The sequence below is a fragment of the Sturnus vulgaris genome, chromosome 1 (assembly GCF_052056855.1).
Source record: "Sturnus vulgaris isolate bStuVul1 chromosome 1, bStuVul1.hap1, whole genome shotgun sequence".
NCBI classification, from domain to species: Eukaryota; Metazoa; Chordata; class Aves; order Passeriformes; family Sturnidae; genus Sturnus; species Sturnus vulgaris.
Genome location: NC_142243.1, coordinates 8,148,948 through 8,155,255, shown reverse-complemented (window position 1 = coordinate 8,155,255; position 6,308 = coordinate 8,148,948). Strand labels below are relative to the sequence as shown.

Genomic DNA, 6,308 nt, shown 5'->3' with positions numbered 1-6,308 from the left:
TCTGTTGGAATAGCTCTAAGGGCAAACAGTGAGGAGGTTTACCCATTCAAACAAAGTTAAGAGTGAGCAAATTCTCTTAAAGATGTACCTATGTCTGAGATCTTTGTTTCGTTTTCAGTTACTTGATAGAAAATAAAGATAAAGCCAAGAGCAGGCTGCATTGAAAAAATCCTCTGTGCTCCTGAAAATATTTCCTTTGTGTTCAAGAGAGAAACATGAGAGAAGGCCGCTAGCTAAACTTGTAATAATATTTTTTGAAAATAAATAACAAACTCTTATATGTATATATACACATATTGAGCCCTTTTTGACCTTTGCTTTCCACTGTTTCGAGAAAAGAACAAGAATGGGGAAAGTACACGTTTTACCATGTCCAATTTATTCCCTTTAACGGGTGCAGATCTTAAGAGAAAACAATCCAAGGTGAAGCTGTGTGATTTGTAAACCCAACATGGTGGCTATACCATGAAATCTGCTTATAATTCTGTCATCTCTTTCCACTTGCTTGTTCTCTCCTGGAATGTCTGGTGGCATCTCTGGCAACATGTCCCCAAGGACTTTCCTAAAAACACGTCCACTGATAAAGTAGGACTGTGGGGTTTTCTTAGGGGTTGTCTAGCTTGGGGACGAGATTTGACAGGTTGGTCCAGTTTCAAATTTAGACAAGGGCCAAACTGGAAATTCAAGATGCCGTTAGGAGAGGACCACAAATGAGGAAGGAACTGAGGCTGAAACATGGGGGCAACCCAGAACCACCTTTGCCACGCACACCAGGATCAAATAATGACTCAGAGCTCCCTGGAAGAGATGCCTGAAGTCAGGAGCCTGCCCTACACAAACACACCTGCTCCTGCTTCCAGGGACATGTCCTTTGAAGTAGATGTCCTGAAATTCATGTGTAGATCCCCAGAGATGTGAACAATGGCCCCATGTGCAGCTCTTGTTTAAAGGGGAGGAAGAGAAATCCTGAAATCCCTTGCACCTCCTCCAGCCTCAGCTTCAGCTGGTTTTACATTTTCTGTTCCTTGAAGGTGAAGGGCTTCTCTCTGCTGCCCATCAGCAGGCTGGCCTTATGGCCTCTCCATGCAGCCAGTCTCACTCCCAGGACTGCTCTTCTCCCAGGACTGAGCTGCTCTGAGCTGACTCGACAGGCAAGACTCCATCAGAACTCTGCTGGAGACTACACATTTTGCTGTCTGGGGGCTAAATCATCAAGTGCATGGAAAGGCTTTGGCAAGCAGGCTTTTGTGAATGTTTTTGGGCTGGCCTTGGGGCTGTCAGGACAGCATCCTCCTCCATGCTGTTCCCCAGTGGCTGCCTGGCCAGAGGCAGGGAGTAGTTTCTGCTGCCTTGGCCCAAACCCAGCAAACCTATGGTGATAGACAGTGTGGAGGTGTGCTCTGTGTGGGGTGCCTGGGCTCACTCTGAGCCTCCAGTGTATTTCTATGGATGGATCCTGCATCATGAGCTGCTCCTTGTGCACCAAGACTTCAGTGAAGCCTTTCCACATCTGCCCAGCTGGCCCTGCTCTCCCACGGCAAAAATGCATCCTGGTGTCCTTCCAGTGCCTATTCTCAATTTAACAGGTTGTTACACAACCTGAATATTTCTTTGCTTACATCCCAGGTGGCATTTGCCATGGTGAGGAGTTCAGACCTATCCAGTGAGAGCAGGACCAGAAAAGGCAGCACAGACAGAAAACTTCACCTTCTCAAGAACTATGAGCTCATTCGCAGAGATGGAGCACTTAAAATGAATTAGTGTATTCCAACACAGCAAAAGCTATAAATAGAGTGCTTATAAATAAACCAGTTTTGTCCCTTGCTCAGGCACCAATTCAGCAGTCTCTTCCTCTGTGTCTAGCACAAGCACGTACTTACATCCCGCTGATTGCAATGGGATAAGGCACTTGCTTTCAATTAGGCATGTTTTGCTTAATGTAAGCCATAATGCTAAATCTATCCAGGTACCATCCCTTCTTTCCTGTTAAATCAATAGTGCTTAGAAGCCTAACTCCCCACTGTGAATCCGGGTTTTACATTTTAGGACAACTTCTATGTTTTATGAATAGGAGGGAGATATTTCCTGTTTCGCTGTTTGCCATTCCTGAGGGACTACCCTTCCCTCCTTCCCTGCATAAGGGAGCTACTATTTGCATAGGCCATCTTTCTTATTCCAACACATGAGCAGCCTCCTGATGATGTGAAAAGGAAAACATCACAACTGTTAGCAAGTCTGCAGAAACAAGGTTTAATTTGGAAGCAAATGCATGCAGTTATCACATGTAAGCAACTCTAAACAGACATCGCTATCATATCGAACACATTTTGATGGGCCAAATCAAAAACCCCTAAATCTTTCAGAGATGTGCATTTCTGGATTGGCAAGAAGAGCCAGAACTCAAACACATCTGCTTGGCCAGATGCCCCAAGGACAGTGTTGGCATATCCAAGGAAGTGGCCAAATGTTTGATATTATCCCATGCAAACTTGGACACAGGTTCATGCCACCACTCAGACCAGCTATGCGCAGAGTGAAAATACACACCAGACATCATTATGCAGAGATGCTTAACATGCCCAAATTGGACGCTCTGAGCCTATAAACAGTTTTTTATACAGCTGACAAGACCTCAGTGACTCAGGCAGGGAGCCTGGTGTGAGTGGACAGAACTATAATTTGCACCATAATTTCAGTTCTAGCACACCAGCTCTACTGGCAACATGTGATTTTGCAGTTTAAGTCTAGCTTGAAAGCTTATACTGACACCCAGAATACCTGAGGTAATAAATTAGCTTAAATAGAGCCGTTATTTACCTGCAAATTGCAAACATGGTTTTGCCCTTGCCATGTTTGCTAGCTCAAGAAATGTCATGTGGATATGTGAGACGCCTCTGAGCGCCTGTCATCAGGTCACCAGCCTCTCCAGTGAGTCTCGCTGCCTTTTAACCATTTTCTCCTTGGCTGCTCTTTGCATCAGAGTGCAAAGCACAGAAGTGCTGTGTATTCCTGCTTACCACCCTCTGAGCATTTTATTTTCTTTAAATTTAGCTGCAAGCTCATTTTCTTTGCTTATTTTCTCATACTTTCTCTACATGCACCAAAAATACAAGCATCAGGGCTTTGTTTTGTTTTTAAATACAGCAGCTAGTTCCAGAATAAGCTGGTGCAAGCAAATCTCCCACATTTACATCAGCTGTGCAGCAGACCCACAGGCTGAAAGCAAAGCAATGACCAAGGCCAAGATAAGACATTGGCTTTTGAAATGGCCTTTTCCCCAGCATTAACAGCTAGTTCTTCTAATTCAGCCTTAGCACTGGGAAGAATGTAATTGTTTTAAGGTGTTCTGACAATTAAGCTTAATGCTGGGGCTGAATTTATACACTGTTAAGTCACACATTTTTTAAAAAAAATCCCTTCCCCTACGAAGATGCCAGGATATGTCAGTCTTGAGGTTGCAGAGCAAGACCTTTACCAGGGCAACTGAAGCAAATTCCTTTTTATTTCAATCTCTTTAAGTGACAGAGGTCTCTGTATTTGTAGATACACTGGGTAGGAACAGCTTCAGTATCCTGTGAGCTGTCAAATGACAACTGTTGGACTCTTCCACCCTGCCTCTGAAGCTTTCTGAGCACAAAATTCTCGGAGAATGAAACCTGCAGACCCCCCTTTTCTTCTGTAGGGTTTGAGGGAGTTGTTAGGTTCAACTGTGCACCCAACCAGGCAAAAGCCACTTCATTTCTTGCTGAAGGTTTCTCCTGTCTCTTGTTAAAAAGTGGGGCTGAAAGCAGTTTTGGGTTGTTCACATCTGAGTCATTTCAGAGCAATCCAGCCTACAACAGCATTTCTGAGTCCATGATGATGGTGTCCCAGGATCTTGTTCTGTACTCATGCTCCTTTAAGAGCACAAGGTCTTCATCTTTGTCCTCACAAGGGAAATAATTTCCTTCTGTAACTTTGATTTTTTTAAAAAGAGAATGGTAAGAACATTGAAAACAGTAAAAGATTTCATTTTATCTTGGTCAATGCTCAAAAAATCTTACCCTTTAAAACAAATTTATAGTATCTTCCAGCCATGGTGTCTGGAGATGCCTAAAGAATCTGGCAATGTCACCTGGACCTTAAGAACAAACACATTCATCTTGAAAGAAGACAGATTAAAATAAAGGGCCGAACTCTACTCCCACAGAAATTTACCCAGCAGAAACATTTCTAAAGCACCAAACAAACCCTGCAGTGGCTGAGTCCTCAAATATTCTGTATTAAGTACTGTCTCTGGAGAGGTGCTTAAAAATTCATAATATGGTGTATCTATTGATGTATTTAACGGAACTCTGGAGTAAGGAAGTAGAACTCTCCACCACTGTCAAGATAACACTGCCAAATTTTCCTTTGGATCTGTACACCTCCAGATGAAAACCTGAGTTCCCTAGGGGCCCAGATATTATAGTTGGAGCTGACAGCTTGGATCTCTATTGTGAGAAATTATTCATGATATTAGCAGTTCTTTCCTCTTAAGGCAAGCATGTGAAATATTACATCTTCACTCAGATTTCCTGCAATAACCTGATACATAACTCAATATTAGGAGACGTTCATCAGCAAAAACAAACGTGTAAATGTTAGTGCAGCAGTATAATATAACAGAACTCGATACCAGGATGTAGCTGCTGAAATGAACTTGCAAAAAATAGCAACTATATAGACATTACATCAAGTGAGGAGCCTTTTAGGGAAGGCAGAGAGATACATGCACTGTGAGCCTTTCTAGCTATATATCACATCTTTCCTCTGCATGAGAGAAGTTCAGCTTCACAATAGAACTGCACTCTCTATTGCACTGTGAAAATATTTGCCCTTTTTTTATCTGTTACCCCAGTCTAACACTGTCAATAACCTAATTGTTGAATATATGGGAGTAAGCCGTGGGTTGCTATTGAAATGCTTCTCCTGAAGATCTGATATCAAACATGCAAGAAACAAGAGAGAGTTTGAGCCCTGCTTTGCAACAGGGCAAAGCTCCTCCTTGGGTCATGGTTTTCTGCTTATGTGACTCCTAGCTCCGAATTTACCCTTCAGGAGTCGTGAGGCATGAGGAGAGGACACATGCAGGGAACATACACTGCACACACCTAAAATGAAAGAAAATTTCAGTTGTAATGGAGTCTCGGCTTGAATAAAGTGCAAATTAAATCAATTGCCATTATTCTCTGCATTTAACCAAAACCTGACTGTACCTAAAAGGCTCTGAGCAAGGTCGTTTTTTATAATCTCCATATTTTTATACGTCAAATCCTACTTTACCCTGAGCAAATGGACAAGGATACAGTTGATGATTTGACTTCAAAACTTTTGATTCAGGTTTCACTGTGTAATCATCTTGCAGAGTGTAGGCTCTCTCTGCTTGCTCAGGCCCACGTTATGCAGGCTTTGAAACACAAAGAGCAGCAAAGACTGAGTGAAAACCTTTCTAACTTCAACATCTGAGTGACCCCGTTCTCCTTCTGAAAAGGAGATTGAGGTTTAAAAGCAAATGCCACCCTGTGGTCCATACAATTTTAAGTAATCATAGGCACATATAATGAGCAGCTGTAAAATCCTAACAAATGAAGCCTCTTTTCCCAGCAAAAGAGGAACAGTTCTACAGTGCTATTTAATTTATACTTTTCCAGATGTGTTTGAAAGTTTAGGTTATAGTCTATAGCTCCTATCTGCTCTAGATAACTTTATATGGCACCTGCTTTTCCAGAATGCATCAATCCCTGAAGTACCTAGGGAAGTCTAAAGTCTCAAGAAATCACAAAGCAAAAGAGTTTGACCTGAATTAGCACAAGCACCACCAGATGTAAAATCACATATTCCTGGAACTAGGATGAGGGGCAGGAGCATGAGGTAGATTGGGATGCTTTTGCATGGTAAATAAAGCTCCAGAAAAGGTGGATGCACCAGGGATGGGGGCAGATCTGGGCTTGTGGATCTGCGATGGTGAAAGGAGAGGGGGTAGTTGTGCCTTTTTCTTCCTGAGAGGGATGTTCCTCTTGCCCAGCAAGAAAGCTGCTACAGCTCCATCCTGCCAGCAACAACAGCACCCAGCCCAGCACGTGGGGACTCTGGCACAAGCAAAGTGGACAGTGGGGCCCTGGCAGCCCTTGGCAGCCCTGGCATAGGCAAGTGGATGCTTTGTTGATCCTAGATGAATTCACAATACTGCTCTGAAGAGGGTAAAATCTTTTCACAAAATTACAAATGGAAAGATTGAAGAAATTCCTTATGACTTATCTTGTGGCTAGTGGCAGGAATAAAATGTG

At 42.9% G+C, this 6,308-nt stretch overlaps 1 long non-coding RNA gene across 1 annotated transcript; it reads right to left on the bottom strand.

Annotated features, from left to right (window-relative positions):
• Nucleotides 1–2,234: 2,234 nt before the first annotated feature.
• Nucleotides 2,235–5,944, bottom strand: LOC148225060 (uncharacterized). Its single transcript, XR_015798819.1, has 2 exons — nt 4,044–5,944; nt 2,235–3,955 (listed from the first exon to the last, which is right to left on the bottom strand). It is a non-coding gene; the product is annotated as an uncharacterized LOC148225060 (long non-coding RNA).
• Nucleotides 5,945–6,308: the final 364 nt, after the last annotated feature.